This window comes from Bubalus kerabau, chromosome X (genome assembly GCF_029407905.1).
Source record: "Bubalus kerabau isolate K-KA32 ecotype Philippines breed swamp buffalo chromosome X, PCC_UOA_SB_1v2, whole genome shotgun sequence".
In the NCBI taxonomy this organism is placed as follows: Eukaryota; Metazoa; Chordata; class Mammalia; order Artiodactyla; family Bovidae; genus Bubalus; species Bubalus kerabau.
In genome coordinates this window covers 103,119,397-103,138,020 of record NC_073647.1, presented here as the reverse complement: position 1 = coordinate 103,138,020, position 18,624 = coordinate 103,119,397, and the positions used below count along the sequence as shown (strand labels likewise).

At 43.6% G+C, this 18,624-nt stretch overlaps 1 long non-coding RNA gene across 2 annotated transcripts; it reads left to right on the top strand.

Annotated features, from left to right (window-relative positions):
* Positions 1-1,873: 1,873 nt before the first annotated feature.
* LOC129638902 (uncharacterized) lies at positions 1,874-13,735 on the top strand. Of its 2 annotated transcripts, none has more exons than XR_008708085.1 (3): positions 1,874-2,245; positions 12,566-12,626; positions 13,226-13,735. It is a non-coding gene; the product is annotated as an uncharacterized LOC129638902 (long non-coding RNA). The 2 variants fall into 2 exon arrangements; XR_008708084.1 differs by lacking the exon at positions 1,874-2,245 and adding an exon at positions 2,663-2,814.
* The last annotated feature ends 4,889 nt before the right edge of the window (positions 13,736-18,624 follow it).

Sequence of the window (18,624 nt, the reverse complement as noted above, 5' to 3'; positions counted from 1 at the left end):
TCTGTGTGTTTTGAGTGTCTGAGTTCTTGAGTATGAAGTCTCATAGGCTATTTGTGGTTTATTTCTATGAAATCTTCTATGTTTTCATTTAACTTGTGTTGTAAGGTCTCTGAACTGTTTCCAGGTCTGCATCCAAGGTATGAGGCCTCTATGTTGTTTTGAACTTTGTGTCTTGTGTTTTGGGGTATCTGAGATATTTGGGGGCCTTTGTAACAGAGGGTTACATCTCTGCAGTGTTTTGAAACCTCTCTTCTAGGGTGTAGGGGGTCATGAATATTTGGATGTCTGTGTTCCTGAGTATAAAGTCTCATTAGCTGTTTAGAGACCTGTTTCTGGAGTCACAGGTTACTGTACTATATTTATTTATTTGGTCATGCTGCATGGCATAAGGATCTTAGTTCCCCCACTAGGTACTGAACCTGTGCCCTCTGCAGTGGAAGTGTGGAGACTTAACCACTGGACCACTGGGGAAGTCCCCACTATTCTATTTTTTGGGACAAGACACCCTGTCTTGTCCCAGGGTGTGAGAGTCTCCTGAGTTGTTTGGGAACTTATGTGCAGGATGTCACCTTTTTGAGCTCCTTGGGGTCAATATCCTAGGGAGTGTGATCACTGAAGTGATTATGATTTGGGGCACAAGATTTGTGTCTGAGTTGTTTCTCTGAGTTGTATGGCTATAAGATCTCAGAACACTTTGCAGGGCCAGTGCTCATCTCATGTCTTTGAGCATTTTTTTTCACTTGCATTCCTACTTGCTTTTCCATTAACAGTATGTCTTGTAAATGGTCCCTCCAGCACCCTCATTCTGTTTGTGTCCAGGCCTCTGAATTGTTTTGTGGTCTATGTCAAGAGCCAGAGGTCTTTGCCTAGATTTTTAATGTAAATCTCAGCTGACAAGATCTCTGAGCTGTTGGGGGGTCTGTGTTTGTGGTATGAGGTATGTGAGCTATTTGGGGTTTGTGTCCCAGTGTGATGGGTCCCTGAGGCATTTTGGTGTCCCAGGGAGTAAAATCTCTAAGATGTTTGTAGGAGTCTGTGACCAAAGGATGAGATCTATGAACTGGTTATCTATGTCTCATCATGTGAGTTTTCCAAGTTCTTTTGTGCTATGTCCAATGATGTGACATTCCTGAGCCATGTGGGGTATGTTTCCAGTGTTGAGGTCTTATTTTGTCTCACAGCTGATACTCTGTGGTATTAAAGAGGAAAAGTTAAAATTTTACATAACCTCGTGCTCCTTCTGCCTCTGTAACTCAGCTTGCTCCTTGCAAAGTCTGGATCACGTAGGTACCATAGTCTCAGAAAGTGGGGACTTACAATACTAGGAACTGGAGCTTATCTCACTCACCCTTGTACTGCTCTTTGCAATCGCCCAGTGCCTGCAAACCTGCAAACTCACTTAATCACGCCTGTCCATATATAAAAACTCTGTAACCCCTTTGTTCGGGGCTCAGAGTTTGGGCCTACTCAGTTTATTACTCAGGCGTAATAAACCTGAGTTCTCCAATTCTCCGAGTGTGGTGCTTGGTTTCTAGATTACTGGTTTCTGCAACAGTATGACATCAATTACCCTGCGCCCCAGTTTGTGTATCTCATATTCATGTGCACACAAACCAGTGCATGTGTATTTCCTTAGAACACATATTTAGAAGTGGAACTGCTAGGTCAAAGGACTCAATTTATTCAACAACCCCCCACTCCCCTCCCCCCTTTGAGCACCTACTGTGTACAGGGCACAGTTTTAGGTGCTGTGGGGACACAGGGGAACTAGAAATCTATATACACCCTGGTAGTACTGACATTCTAGTAGGAAGGGGTGTCTTTTTTTTTTTTTAATTTTTATAGATGCTGGCACATAAATTCACACTTCTATCAGTGGCATCAGGGGAACGAATGCCTTTTTATGGGCCAGGGATCTGCAGCAGGGGGTTGGATCCCTCAGCTTGGCTCTCAACAAGATCATTAGGCTAGGATGCTCTATTGAGGGACATTTGAGAGGGAGACGGGGGATGGAACATGGGCAAGGGGAGGAAGATATGAAAGAGAGAGAGAGTCTGTAGTTATGTCAACGTGAATCGAAGTGTGAATGCTCCTTAGAGTATTGACATAAAACAGCTCTTTTTAGGTCACACACACAAAAAGCGTGAGGTTTGGGAATGAAGTTACTGACGAGACTCTGCACCTCCGGGACACTCCATCGCGCGACGCAGAGATGGAACAGTCCGCTGTGGGAGGTACCACGGAGGTGGGTGGGTAGTGTACTTTGGAAGAAACCACTTCATGTCTGCGAACACGAAATATCCCACGCGTGTATTGGCCCCTTCCCCAGACTGAGAATAGCGATGCCCTGACCGACCTCGGCCCTGGGGGCCGGGGTAGGGTAAACTCCACCCTCAGCCACAGCCTCGATCTTCTGTTTGGTCCCGCTTGAGTTGGCTACCGCTTCTAAGCAACAGCGGGGTGGGTGGGGTGGGGTGGAAGGTCGTGGAGTGGTGATTGGATCCTAGATGAGGAGGGCGGGATCAAATCTTGCCCTGAGCTTTGATTGGCCGCCGCTATGTTGCCTACAGAAGCTCTTCCAGGGTACTGAGGTTTTCTGGACTCACTTAAAGGCTACGAGCGCGGGGTCCACCGGCTCCGGGATGCCATTGGCTGCTGGTTTGGCGCAGGCGCTATGGCTCCCGGGTCGGCGTTCGGAGTTGCTGAGGCAGGGCTTTGGCTACTGGACACTGTAGGTTCGAATCCCATCTAGGAACTTCAGTTTGCGCACCTGTAAAAGAAGCTGGTATTATTGGCTGGCACAGAATGTGTCGGGTAATCTTTTATATTCTCTTCTACCTGTTGTTTCTCTTTTTAGAACAATGCATATTGCATCCCATTATATTGATTTCAGGATCCACTCACCATTCACAACAGCAACTGAGAAAAATTCTTTTCCAGGGTTCCTGACATCACTGTATTAGGCTGCCTTTGTAGGTCTGAGTCCGGCAGAGAAGGTTCAAGGCGATCTCATGATCCTCCTCCAAGCCATCCCCTCCTCCCCCGGGAGAGGATGACTTGGACGTTTCCTACCCCTTCTGGACCAGGCCTGACTCGGGGTGTGTGGCAGTGTGTGTGTGTGTGTGTGTGTGTGTGGAGGAGTAGGGTGAGGGGCTGGGTCATAAATGACTAGAGAGAGATGCATGATTTCACGCTCTAGGACAGAAGGATGTGTGACAATTAAAGGAGAATTTTGAAGGGGAGAAAGAACTCAAAGGAGTAAACTTTGATGATGGGATTTTAAGCATCAGGCAGGGAAGGTGTTTGGCTGAGTGTAAGTGAGTAGGAGGAAAATGGTTTTTAAGTCAGTCGACTTATAATTATTACATGCTGTGTGCATTTTGGAGGACTGTGTTCAGAATGTGAAATCTCATTGTTTGGAATCTCAGTTCAAGGTATGATGTCTATGGCCCTACAGTGAAGTCTCTCAGCTGTTTTGAGGCTCTTGTCACAGGGGTTGTGGTTTTACAGACGTTTGTGAATCTCTGTCCCAGGGTATAAAGTCTCTAAGCTGTTTGAGGGTCTTTGTCCTTGGGTCAGTGGGGTTTTTTACCTTAAAGTCGAATTCTTTTTTTGGGGGGGGCTTTTCTTTGACTACTAGAGGGGCATAATGTTGTTTTCTGAGCTTGTGGAACCATGTATTTAAGGTTTATAAATTCCGTTCTATGTCCTTTGATCTTTTTTCCTTTAAAAAGCTTATTTTAAAAATCATTTTAGACTTAGAGAAAAATTGCACAAATAGTGCAGAGTTCTTGTATACCCTTTGCCCAGCTTCCCCTAATGTGAAGCACTTACATAAAGATAATACAGTTTTAGAAGCAGGAAATGAATGATACTATTGTTCTTGAGCTGTTCGCCTATTTGGTGTGTGTTCAAAGTGTGAAATATCTGAGCATTTTGGACCCAGAGCTCTCTTAGGTTTCCTGTCCCATACTTGATGTCTCTGAGCATTTGGTTTCTGTTTCTAGATGCTAGGTTTTTCATCTTCTTGGTGGTCTTTGCCCCAGAGAATAATGTTTTTGACTTATTAGGGGTCTCTTGAAGGCACGTCTTCTCTGAGCTGTTTAGGCTTCTGTATTCAGGGTGTGAGGTCTTTGAGCACTTTAAGGGTCTATGTACAAAGCTGTGTGTACTCTGCTACTTTTTATTGGTCTTTATCAGAGATTCTGAGGTTAGTAAGTACTTTTGGGTTCCATGTCTAGGGCAGGATTCTTCAACCTCAGCACTGTTGACAGTTTTTTTTTTTTTTTTTTTGGATATTACTGAAATTTATTATGTAAGTGAAAACTCAGACCATGAATCTTAAGATTATGATATTCCACATGAATTTCCCCCAAATCAAGAATAAATGGATATGTATAGCATAGGGAACTTTACTCAATATTCTTAAATAACCTATATAGGAAAAGAATCTGAAAAAAGAATGAATATATGTATATGTATAACTGAATCACTTTGTTGTACACTTGAAACTAACACAACATTGTAAATCAACTATACTCCAATATAAAATAAAAGTTAAATTAAAAAATAAATACAATGTGTGAAAGGAAAAAACTGTGTTTTAAGCCAATGTGAGTAGATTTCTGTTGTTCATAACAGAATTAAATCAACCATTAAGCTTAAAAATAATAAAAAAAAAGAGGAATACACAGAAAAAATAATAATTGGATAAATAATACATTTTAAATTGAAATATAATTGATCTACGACATGATGTTAGTTCCAAGTGCATAGCGTGATTTGATATTTCTATACATTACAAAATGATCACCACACACTATTGACATTTTGGATTGGAAAATCCTTTATGGAAGGCGTTGTATTCATTTGCTAGAGCTGCTGTAAAAAATAGCACCACATCAAGGGCAGGAACAGAGACACAGATGTAGAGAACCGATGTGTGGACATGGGAGTGAGGGGGAGTAGGATGAATTAGGAGAGTAGAATTGACATATATACATTACTATGTGTAAAATAGCTAGCTAGTGGGAGCCTGCTGTATAATGCAGGGAGTTCAGCTCAGTCTGTGATGACCTAGATGGGTGGGATGTGGGTGGGGTGGGAGGGAGGTCCAAGAGGAAGGGGATACATGTGTATGTGTGTATTTCATTGTACAGCAGGAACTAACACAACATTGTAAAGCAACAATAAAAATTTAAAAATAGTATAAAAAACTCGCTATCTCAAACAGTTGACATTTATTTTCTCACAGTGCTGAAGGCTGGAAGTCTGAGATCAAGGTGTGAGTCCAGTTGGTTCTTTCTTGGGGATGAGAAGGAGAATTTGTTCCATGCCTCTTTCCTAGCTTCTGGTGGTTTGCTGGCAGTCTGACATTCCTTGGCTTTTGCTGCATCACCCCAATCTCTGCCTTCATCTCCACATGGCATTCTCCCTGTGTGTGTCTGTGCCCAAATTTCTCTTTTTGTAAAGACACCAGTCATATTGCATTAGGGGATCACCCTACTGCAGTATGACCTTGTCTTATATTTGTAATGACCCTATTTCCAAATAAGGTCACATTCTGAGGTCCTAGGGATTAGGACTTCAACATGTGAATTTTGAGGGACACAACTCAACTCATAACAGATGTTTAGCATGAGACAGAAAAGAAAGGAGGGAGAGAGAGAGAAAAGGAGCAGTCCCCAACATCCAGAAGTTGTCCTGGCACCCACAGGTAGGCTGTTATTCTCTTATTAGACATAAAAAATCTCATAGAATACTAACCTCAGACAAGGTTATTCTGAGACTATGCCAAAATGAGACAAAGCCAAGCCATGTTATAATGTTGTCTAAGCATAGGCAAAAACAAGGTCACTGTGCCATCCACACTATAGCAAACATCCCTCTCTCTTGGTTAAAATCAGTCGGCCCTTCACATCAGGTGGCCAAAGTATTGGAGCATCAGCTTCAGCATCAGTCCTTCCAGTGAATATTCAGGGTTGATTTCCTTTAAGATTGGCTGGTTTGATCTCTTTGTAGTCCAAGGGACTCAAGAGTCTTCTCTAGCATCACAGTTTGAAAGCATCAATTCTTTGGTGTTCAGCCTTCTTTATGATCCAACTCTCACTTCCGTACAACTACTGGAAAAACCATAGCTTTATATGGACTATACGGAAGAACTGACTCATTGGAAAAGACCCTGATGCTGGGAAAGATTGAAGGCAAAAGGAGAAGGGGGTGACAGAGGATGAGATGGTTTGATAGTACCACTGGCTCAGTGGACATGAATTTGAGCAAACTCCAGGAAATAGTAGAGGACAGAGGAGTCTGGCATGCTGCAGTCCATAAATTCACAAAGTTAGACATGACTAGGAACTGGACAACAATAACAACTTGGTTAAAATGAGTGACTGCTACTTTTCTATCAATTTCAGCATTATCCTTACTCTAGGCTGCCTTCCCCATAGATTTAAAGGCTTATTGAGATGCCAAATAATAAATCTGCTCTCACTTTGTGACAGCATCCAATCTAGAGTGAGCCTGCAGTTCCTTAGACCCTTCCCCAAACCACTCAACTGAAGCCCAGATTCTATGATTTGTTCTCTCTAACACCCTCTTACCTAGATGTCCCACGGTTCCCCACGTTCTTCCTCACTGCAGTGAGTAATTAACCCAACTTGTTTAACTACAGGTATGTTCCTGGGGGTGGGGGGTCTTTGGCTAAAGGGCAATGACAAGCAGCATCCTTGATCTCTACCCTCTAGATGCCAATAGCACCTCCGCCCTCCCAACTGTCCCTAGATGTTGTCACATGTGGTGGCTCAGACAGTAAAGAATCTGCCTGCAATGCTGGAGACCCATGTTTGATCCCTAGGTTGGGAAGATCCCCTGGCAAAGGAAATGCCTACCCACTCCAGTATTCTTGCCAGGAGAATCCCATGGGTAGAAGAGCCTGGCGGGCTACAGTCCATGGGGTTGCAAAGAGTCGGACATGACGGAGCAACTAACACTTTAACTTCACTTTCAGACCCTGTTTCAGAGTCTGGAACCCCTAAGTCCTGGCTGGATGGTTGGAGAGTCTAACTTTTTGAATCATCTTTCTAAACCTTGATTTACTGAAGTTTTAGAAGACTTAGCTCTGAGTCAATAGGACAATATACAGTCCACACACCTACACTCCCTTGATTTCTGAAAGCAGAATTCAGGGGTAGGGGGAGGAATGCAATCCAGGTAAATGCCATCTCTGGTCAGGGGCCAGTGTGGGTCTGAGATTGTCTCAGTTGGAATGTAGGAGTAACATGCACATATTGTTTACTATAAATGTGTGTTGGATTCAAGAAAGAGTAAATACTCGCCAGAATTGTGTCTCCATCTCTACAAAATTCACAATTGTACTTCACTTGTTCTGTTGAGAACAGACATAATAGACTGTATACCATGAGGCAGGGGTACACAATGAGGAAAAAACATTGTTCCTCTTGTGAAAACTGTAAATCTGGTTATAAGACAGACAGGTTTGTGCATTTATGCAAGAGGTAGGTTCTGAGCTCTGGAGAAAGGCTTTGGGAGAGGGTGCAGAGGCTTAAGGGGCTTCCCAGGTGGCGCTAGTGGTAAAGAACCCGCCTGCCAATGCAGGAAATGTAAGAGATGTGGGCTTGATCCCTGGGTGGGGAAGATCCCCTGGAGAAGGGTATGGCAACTCACTCCAGTGTTCTTGGCTGGAGAGTCCCATGGACAGAGGAACCTGGTGGGCTACAGTCCACAGAGTTGCAAAGAGTTGAATATAACTGAAGTGACTTACCACACATGCACACAGGCTCAATGAGTCAAAGAAGCCTTAAGACAAATTTTTAAAAATAGTTTGAACTAAATAAAAATGAAACTAAAACTCCCTAATTTGTGGAATGCAGCAAAGCAATGCTTACTTAGTTGTTGTTCAGTCACTAAGTTGTGTCCGACTCTGCAACCCCATGGACTGCAGCACACCAGGCTTCCCTGTCCTTCACTATCTCCTGGAGTTTGCTCAAGCTCATGTCTGTTGCTCAGACTCACATCCAACCATCTCATCCTCTGTTGCCCCCTTCTTCTTCTGCCCTCTAGGGAAGTTTAAAAGGCATTTTGGCTTCTGCCTTGCTTTCTGGGATCTCTTGCTTTAGTGGAAGCCATCCACCATATTGTGAGGATACTCAGGCAGCCCCTTGGGGAGACACCTGTACCACATAACTGAAGTATCTCAGCCAAAAGCCAGCACTAATTCATTAGCTGTGTAAGTGATCCAACCTGCAAGGGGAGCTTCTGGCTCCACTCCAGCCTTCAGATGACTGCAGCCCAAGAGATCCAAAGCCAGAACTGTGCAGCCAAGCTTCTCCTGAGTTCCTGACTCCTCAAAACTGTGTGATATAATTAACATTTACCATTGTTTTAAGCTGCTAAATTTAGGGGAAATTTGTGGTGTTTCTGAGCTCTTTGAGAGTCTCAGTCCAGGGTTCCAGAGTCCTGAGTTTCTTGTAACCTGTATGCATATCTGCATGTTTTAAGCATTCTGTGTTTCACATTTTCAGGTCTCTGATCTCTGGGTTCTCTCTCTCTATGTTTTAGATGTCTGAACTAATTGAGGATCTAGGTCTAGAATTATGGGAGTTCTGGGATGTTTTTCTGTTCATGTCCAGAATGTGATCATAACTACTTGGGATTTGTGACCCCAGGGTATAATGTCTCTAAAATACCTTGTATTGGGGTCCAGGATTTGGACTTTCTGAGCCCTCTGGCAGTCTGTGTTCTGGGTGTGAGGACATTGAGGCCTTTAGGAGTTTGTGTCTCAGATTTCACAGCCCTGAACTCTTTGGAGGATGTGTACAGGTTTTGTTTGTTCTTTGAACTATAGGGATTTTTAGGGTCCAGAAAGATATATCACCGAGGTGACTAGAGTCTGCATCCAGAGTACTGGGTGACAGAACAGTTTGGGCCACCGAGTTCCTGGATTTGAAGTTTCTGTGGTGTTTGAGAGTCTGTGTTCAGATATTAATATGACTGATTTTGAGGGCAGGGGGAATCTGTGTCCTAGGGTTTCAGCCCCCTGAACTGTTTAAGGGTGTTGTAATGTTCCTGTGCTGTTGTTGGATGTATGTCCCAAATGTCTGGGATCCCTGACATGACTGTGGCTGAATGTTGCAGTATACAAGGTCTCTGTTCATAGATGTATATACCAGGGTGTGAGGTATCTGAGCTCTTTGAGTGTGTGTCTGAGATCATGAGGGCTCTCTGATATGTTTGGGTGTTGTTTCCCAGGATGAAAGACTTCTGACTTGGTTGTGGGTGTATATTCCAGGATGTGAGTTGTCTGATCTGTTTGGGTGTGAATGTCCAGAGTGTGAGGTTTCTGCTCTGTTGTGGGTATACATCCAATGATATAAAGTTTTGATCTACTTGTGGGTATATATCTCAGTGTATGAGTTCTCTGATCTGTTTGTCATTGTATGCTACAGAATTTGAGGTCTTTCTTCTTGGGTGTATGTCAAGAGTATGAAGTCCTTATCTATTTTGGGGGCTTATACCCTTGCTGGCTCAAGTAGTAAATAATCTGCCCACCAATGCAGGAGACACAAGAGATTCAGGTTCGATCCCAGGGTCAGGAAGATCCCCTGGAGGAGGAAATGACAACCCGCTCCAGGATTTTTGCCTGGAGAATCCCATGGACAGAGGAGCCTGGCAGGCTACAGTGTATAGGGTCACAAAGAGTCAGACACGACTGAAGCGGCTGAGCACGCACCCTTGGATATTAGAGCTCTGATCTCTTTGTAGGTGTTTGTGCCTGTGTATGAGCTCTCTGATCTGTTTGTGGTATATGTCCCAAGATATGAGGTCTCTGAGCTCTTTGTGGATATATTGCCCTGGTTATTACATTTCCCAGATTTTTTGGTGTGGTTTTCTGAGAGTATAAGTACTCTGATCTGTTGGGTGTGCGTTGCATGATGTTAGGACTATTCTATCTGAGGGTGAATGTCCCAGAGTGTGAGGTCTCTGCTTAGTTTGTGAGTGCGGGTGTGAGGTCTCTAAAATGTTTGTGGGTGTGGTTCCCAAGATGTAAGTTCCTTGAAGTCTTTGTGGGTGTATGTCCCACAGTATGAAATCTGTCATCTATTTCTGGGTGTATGTCCCAAAATGAGGTCTCACTTCTCTGTCCTTGTATATGTCTCAGTATATGAGGTCTCTCTTGATGGGTATATGTCAAGGATATGGGTGTATGTCAAACTCTCTGATATTTTTCTATTTGTATACCCCAGGGAATGAGGTCTCTGATCTTTGGGGTTTTATTTTGGGGGGGTTGCATAATGTGAGTTTTCAAGTATGTTTGTGACTGCATGACTTATGATGTGGCTCTCTGATCTCTTTGGACATGTGTATCCTATGGTATAAAGTGTCTGAGCTCTTTGTTGGTGTATATCCCAAGCGTGAGGTTTCTGATATGTTGGGTGGTATATTTCCAAGAATGTAAGGTCTCTGATCTGTTTGTTGCTATATACCAATATGTGAGTCTGTTTTCCTTGGTGTATGTCGAGGCTTGTTTGTGTGTATATTTCCCGGGTTATGAGGTCTCTGATCTGTTTCTGGGTGTATGTCACAGAGTAAGAAGTCCCTGATCTGTTTGTCCACAGAAGTCTCTGTATGTAAGGTCTCTGATCTTTTCATGACTATATCAAGAGTTTGAAGTCTTTCATCTCTTATGGTTATTATTCCAAGGTGTGACATCTGTGTTGTGTTTGTGGCTTTCTGTCTTGGAATTTTAGGTATCTGGGTTGTTTCTGCAATATCCCAGGATGTGATGTCTGCTGTTTCATTGTGTGTAGGTCTCAGCTGTGAGGTCCTGACCTGTTTATGGGTATATTCATCAGAATGGGAGATCTGTGATATGTTTGTGGGTGTCTGTCCCAGCACATGAGGTCACTCATTTGTTTGTGCATGTAGCTCCCAGGATCTGAGATCTTCATGTCACTATAATTACCAGTATGTGAGGTATCTTTCATGAGTGTATGCCAAGAATGTAAGTCCTCTGATATGTTTGTGAGTTGAATAAACCTAGTTGTAAGGTTTCTTTCTGTCCATGGATTAGGTCTCAGTGTGTGAGGCCCATGAGGTCTTTTGGGGTGTAAGTCCCAAGGTGTGAGGTCTCTTATCGGTTTGGGGGATTATATAATGGTTTATGATTTTTTTAGGGTTATGTTCCTTTTTGTCATTGTATGTTTAAGGGTGTGAGATCTGTGACTGTTTGTCATTGTATGTTCCAATATGTGAGGTCTCTCACATGGGTGTATGTGAGAAAAATGTAGTCTTTGATCTATTTGTGGTAGTATGTCCCTTGATGTTCTTGACGTCCCTTGATGTTCTCCTCTATTCCTGTTCTCCTCTATTCCTTTCTCCAGAGAGAGAGGTAAGTTCTCTCATCTGAGCAACAGTATATGGCCTGTGATATGAGGCCTCAAATTTATTTGTTGGTATAGTCCCAGGATATGCGCTCTCTCCTCTCTTTTGAGTGATATATTCCAATTTGAGAGGACTCTGCTTTGCTTCTGGATGTTTTTCCCAGTATATGGGGTCTCTGATCTGTTTGTGGTGGATACTGCAGGATTTGAGTTCTTTGGTATATTATGTTTGTATGTCTCAGGTTGTGAGGTTCCTAGTCTCTCTGTGGGTGAACATCACAGAAGGGGTTGTCTGATCTGTGTTTGTCAAGGGTGTAATGCATGATCTGATTGTGCATTTATGTCCCAGGATGTAAGGACCACAGCTGTTTGCAGGCATTTGTCCCAGGATGTGAGGTTTCTGATCTGTTGGGGTATGTTTGTCCAGGGGTGAGACTTCTAATCTGTTTTAGGGTACATATTCCAGGATGTAAGGTCTCTGATCTCATTGTGGATATAATTCCCAGGATTTGATTGAATGATTCTCTGATCATTTGTGACTTTCTCTACCTTTTAATAGGTGTACATCCCAGGCTGTCAGTTCTCTGATCTTCTAGGAGGATTATTTCCCAAGATTTAAAATTTCTTTCTTTCTTTTTGGCTGTGCTGGGTCTTCGTTGCTGCATGCAGGCTTTCTCTAATTGTGGCAAGCAGGGAGGGGGGGCTACTCTCTAGTTGCAGTGCACAAATTTTTCATTGTGGTGGCTTCCCTTGTTATGGAGCACAGGCTTTAGGGCACTCAGGCTTCAGTAGTTGCAGCTCCCAGGCTCTAGAACACAGGCTTCATAGTTGTGGCTCATGGGCTTCTTTGTTCCACGGCATGTGGGATCTTCCCAGATCAGGGATCAAACTCATGTCTCCTGCATTGGCAAATGGATTCTTCACCACTGAACCACCAGGGAAGCCCAGGATTTGAGATTTCTATTTTGTTTGTGGGTACATATGAAGTTTTAGATCTCTTAGGGTGTGTATGACTAGAGAATGTAAGGCTTGTGACCTCTTTGTGGGTGTGTTTCATGGTATGAGGTCTATTCTCTGTTCATTCCTATGTTTCAATGTGTGATGTCTGCTCTTGAATTTTGTCAAGGATGCAAGTGCTCTAATCTGTTTGTTTTATATTCCAGGACTTGAAGACTCTGATCTGCTTGGTGGTGAATATCCCAGAGTGAGGTGTCTGAGCTCTTTGTATGTATATGTCCCAGGGAGGGAGGGTCATGACGGGTTTGTGGGTGTATATTGTGAGGTTTCAGATCTGTTTAGAAGTGAATTCCAGCAGGTGATGTATCTGAACTCATTTTGAGTGTATGTACCAGGCTTTGAGAGCTCTCACATGTTTGTCAGTATATGTGCTAGTGTGAGAATGCTAATCTGTTTCTGGGTGTACTACCCTACATGTGAGGTCTCTGAACTCTTTGTAGGCTTATGTTGCAGGATTTTAGGTCTATGATTTCTTTATGGCTATATTTTCCAGGTTTTTAGGTCCCTGATCCGTTTGTGGGTATATAAATCACATATGAGTTCCCTGATTAGTTTGTGGGTGTGTGTCTCCCAGGACATCATGTCTCGACTGATTTATGCATGTACATCTCTGTTCAGCTGAATACTGGCCCTCAATAATATCCCCATCTCAGTCCCTAGTGAAAGTGTTAGTCATTGAGTCATGTCTGACTCTGCAACCCCAGGCTCCTCTGTCCATGGGATTCTTTAGGCAAGAATACTGGAGAATTGCCATTTCCTGGGATCTTCCTGACCCAGGGATCGAACCTGGGTCTCCTGCATTGCAGGCAGATTCTTTACCATCTGAGCCACCTGGGAAGCCTGTGACTATGTTAACTTTCTGGCAGAAAGGACTTTGAAGATTTGATTAAGTTAATCACCAGGAGGCTGGGAGTTTATCCTGGATTATCCATGTGGGCCCAGTGTAGTCACTAAGGTCCTTACGTCTGGGAGGCACGATGGTGAGAGTCAGAAATGACACTGTGACAATGCAGACTGTCTAAGAAGGTGATGTAATGATGGAAGCAGAGTTGGAGAAGGAGATTTGACAGCTGAAACAGAGAGAAGAGAGATCAGAGAGACATTTGAAGATGAAACGCTGCTGGCTTTGAAGATGGAGGAAGGGACCATGAACCAAGGACTGCAGACAGCCTCTAAAACTGGAAAATGAAAGGAAGTGCATTTTCCTGGAGCTTCCTGGAGGGAAGTAGCTCTGCCGACAACTTGACTTTATCTCTGTAAGACTCAATTTTAGGTCTCTGACCTATAGAAGTGTAAGATAATAAATTAGTGTTGTTTTACAATACCAAGATTTTAGTGATTTGTTATAGGAAATGAAGAGTGTCCTGGGTTGTGATGTCTCTATCTGATTGTCAGTGCCCATCCCAGGATGAGAACTCCATTATCTGTTGGTGAATGTGTGTCAGACGGTGTGAGGGTGTGCCCCCCAATTTTTGGTCTCTGAGCTGTTTGTTCCTGTGTGTCTCAGAATGTGAGGTCTCCAATCTGTATGTTTGTGTCCTAGGATATGAGGTCTTTGAGCTGATTCAGGATGTGTGTCCAGTATTTGAGGTCTATTTTTTGGGGGGTGGGGGTCGTGCCACTTTGTGGGATCTTAGTTCCCTGACCAGGGATTGAACCTGGGCTTACAGCAGTGAAAGCACAACACCTATAACCATTGGACCGTCAGGGAATGCCCATAGTATATGAGCTCTTTAATAAGGTACCTGGGGTTTGCATTCCAGGTTATTAGGTCTCGGGTGTGTTTCAGAGGTATTTCTGATGTTAATGAACTTTCTGCTTTTCTCAGTGATATATCTACCATAATATGAATTCTCGAACCTATTTTGTTATAAATATCTAGAGTGTGAGGTTTCAAAGAGCTCACTGTGAGTTTATGTCCCTTGGCCTGAATCCTCTGATCTCTTGTGAGTACCTATGCTTGGCTTTGAGCTCTCTGATCTCTTTGTGGGTATATGTCACAAGATATTCGTTCTGTCATCTGTTTCTGGATCTTTTTCATAGTATGTCTTATCTCTGATGTTCTTGTGAATATCTGTTGCAGGACTTGAGATCTCTGATCTAGTTGTGGTTGTATATGGTCTCTGAAGTGTTCTGGAGTATGTCCCATGATGTGAGTCCCCTGATCTGTTTGTTGGTATATTTCTCAGAGTATGAGGTCTCGGGTCTCTTTGAAGGCATAGACTGCAGGGTTTGAGGTCTGTGGTCTCTTTGTGGTTACGTGTCCAGGTTGTGAGGTCTCTAATCTGTTTGTTGAGGTGTATCCCAGGGTGTGAACTCTCTGATCCCTGTGTGTGTTGGGTGGGGGGAGCAGTACATGTCTAATGGTATAAAGATTCAGATCTGTTTTCTGGTAAATGAACCGGGTTGAAAGGACTCTGATGTGTTTGAGGGTGTTTTCCCAGGACGTGAGTTCTTTGATCTGTTTCTGGACACAGTCTCAGAGCCCTTTGTGGATGTACATCCCAGGTGTGAGTTCCCTGAGCTGTTGGAGGGTGTATATCCCAGGGTGTTAGATATTGATACTTTTGGTGTTATTTGCAAGCATATGATATTTCTGATTTGATGCTTTTGAACTGTGGTGTTGGAGAAGACTCTTGAAAGTCCCTTGGACTGCAAGGAGATCCAACCAGTCCATCCTAAAGGAAATCAGTCCTGAGTGTTCATTGGAAGGACTGATGTTGAAGCTGAAACTCCAATACTTTGGCCACCTGATGTGAAGAGCTGACTCATTTGAAAAGACCCTGATGCTGGGAAAGATTGAAGGCAAGAGGAGAAGGGGGTGACAGAGGATGAGGTGGTTGGATGGCATTACCGACTCAATGGAGATGAGTTGGAGTAAACTCTGGGAGTTGGTGATGGACAGGGAGGCATGGCATGCTGCAGTCCATGGGGTTGCAAAGTCAGACATGACTGAGCGACTAAACTGAACTGATGCTAAAACATATGATGGGATGAGAGGTGTATTATGTGTTAAAGTGTGTATATCCAAGGTATGAGGTTTCTGAGTTCTTTTTGAGTGTATATCTCAGAGTTGAGGTCTCTGATCTGTTTGCAGGTATGTGTCCCAGGATTTGAGCTCTCTAATCTCTTTGTGGGTGTATGTGCCAAGATGTAAAGTATCTTTAATCACTCTGGGAGTGTGTTCCAGGATATGAGCTCTCTGACATATTGTGGGTTCTTATTGCTGGGTTTGAGGTCTCCAAACCATTTCTGATAGTATTTCTCAGACGAGGTCTTTGATCCATTTGTGTGTGTATCATGGTAACTGAAGTTTTTTTCCTAGTCTCTTCTGCTTATTAGGCAAGGGTATGAGGTCTGTTTGAGTGGGAGTATGTGTCCCCAATTTGTGAGGTTCCAGACCTGTTCCATACACCTGTTTGTGGGTGTATGTCCCACGATGTACATCTCTTTGCTCTCTTTAGATGCCTCTCTGAGGGTCGGAGGTCTCTGATCCCTCTCTAGATGTGTGACTCTGGATGAGGGATGTGAACTATTTCTGGTGTATGCCCCAGGATTTTAGGTCTCTGAGCTTTTTGTAGGTGTGTGTTTTGTGATATGACGTCTCTAATTTTAAATGTCTGTCTCTGCTCTGCTGACTTAAAGCCTTCTCAGTTTAGTTCAGTCGCTCAGTCGTGTCCGACTCTTTGTGACCCCATGAATCACAGCACGCCAGGCCTCCCTGTCCATCACCAACTCCCGGAGTTCACTCAGACTCACGTCCATGGAGTCAGTGATGCCATCCAGCCATCTCATCCTCTGTCGTCCCCTTTTCCTCCTGCCCCCAATCCCTCCCAGCATCAGAGTCTTTTCCAGTGAGTCAACTCTTCGCATGAGGTGGCCAAAGTACTGGAGTTTCAGCTTTAGCATCATTCCTTCCAAAGAACACCCAGGGCTGATCTCCTTTAGGATGGACTGGTTGGATCTCCTTGCAGTCCAAGGGACTCTCAAGAGTCTTCTCCAACACCACAGTTCAAAAGCATCAATTCTTCGGTGCTCAGTCTTCTTCACAGTCCAACTCTCACATCCATACATGGCCACTGGAAAAACCATAGCCTTGACTAGACAGACCTTTGTTGGCAAAGTAATGTCTCTGCTTTTCAGTATGCTATCCTTGTCCAATGTCCTCAACCTTGAAAACTATGAAAATGTGACCTTACATGTTAAAAGGTACTTGGCAGATACGATTAAGTTAAGCATTTGCTTTTCAAAATGTATTTTTAATTGAAGTATAGTTGATTTACAATGTTAATTCCTGCTGTACAGCACAGTGGCTCCGTTACACACATATATACATTCTTTTTATATTCTTTTCCATTATGATGTATGCCAGGATATTGAATATAGTTCCCCATGCTATACAGTAGGACCTTGTTAAATTAACCATCTTGAGATGGGGAGATTTTCTTAGATTGTCTAGGTGGGTCCAATGTAATCGCAACATCCTGAAATGAGGAGGTTGTTGTTGTTCAGTGGCTAAGTTGTGTCCGACTCTTTGCAACCCCATGGACTGCAGCACACCAGGCCTCCCTGTCCCTTTCCATCTCCTGGAATTCACCCAAGTTCATATCCGTTGAATCAGTGATGCCATCCAAGCATCTCATTCTCTATCACCCTCTTCTCTTTTTGCCTTCAATCTTTCCCTGCATCAGGGTCTTATATTCCAATGAGTTGGCTGTTTGTGTCAGGTGGCCAAAGTTTTGGAGCTTCAGCTTCAGCATCAGTCCTTCCAGTGAGTATTCAGGGTTGATTTCCCTTAGGATTGACTGGTTTGATCTCCTTGTTGTCCAAGGGACTCTCAAGAGAGGGACAGAATGGTTATTGTCAGGAATGGAAATGACAAAAGCCAGATCAGACACAGTGATCTGACGTGAAGATGTTTGTGGGTATATGTCCCAGCTTGTGAAGTCTTTGCGTTGTTGATGGGAGTCTGTCTTAGGCTGTGACATCTCTAATTGTTTGTACATATGTGTCCGGGCAACTAATAGGCTCCAGCAAAGGGCATGTGCCAGGGAGCCCTAATCAAGGGGGAGATAATGAGAGAAGCAGAGACAGAGAAGGAGATGTGATGACCCAGGCAGAGATCAGAGAGATTTGAAGATGAAGTGCTTATGGCTTTGCAGGTGTAGGAAGGGGCCCAGGACCAAGAATCCACGTGGCTCTGGAAACTGGAAAAGGCAAGGAAATGGATTCTCTTTAGAGTCCCCAGAAGGAAGACAGCTCTGTTTACATCTGATTTTAGAACTGACTGGAAGACCCACTTTTGGGTTTCTGACCTACACATATGTAATATAATAAATAAATGTGTGTTTTTTCATGACACTAAGATTGTGGTGCTTTGTTAGAACAGCAATAAGAAAAGGATACAGTGTCCTGGATCACGACACCTCTATCTGGCCATCTGAGGATGTGAGCTCCACGGTGTTTGTGAGTGTATGTCTGATGGCAAGGGTCTTGGATCTGTGTGTGTGAGTGTGTGAGCCCAGGTAAGAAGTCTCTGACCTGTTTGAGAGTGTGTCCCCCTAAAATTGTAGACTCTGAGGTTTTTGTGGGTGTATGTCTCAGAACATGTGGGCTCTGATCTGTTTGCAAGTGTGTGCCCCAGGACATGAGGTCTCTGTACTGATTTTATGTGTACATATGTGAGGTCTCTGAGGTGTCTGTGAATTATGTTTAGGTTGCTAGGTCTTGGATGTTTCATAGGTGTTTCTGAAATACGAGATTTCTGATTAATTTGGTGATGTACGTATATATACATACATATACACATGTACTTACATATACACATATATATACACATGTAGATGTATACATATACATATATGTATATATCTCTGATCTATTTCAGTGTGTATATCCAGGTGTGGGGCTTCCCTGATGGCTCAGCAGGTAAAGAATCTGTCTGCAGTGCTGGAGACACAAGGGAAGCTAGTTTGATCCCTAGGTCAGAAAGATCCCTGAAGAATGAAATGTTAACCCATTCCAGTATTCTTTCCTGAAAAATCCTGTGGACAGAGGATCCTGGCAGGCTAAAGTCGAAAGGGTTGCAAAGAGTTGGACATGACTGAGTGACTAAGCACACAAGCACACACATCCAGGTGTGAGATTTGAAGCTCATTATGGGTGCATTTTGTATGGCTTGAGGTCTCTGATCTTTTTGTGGGTT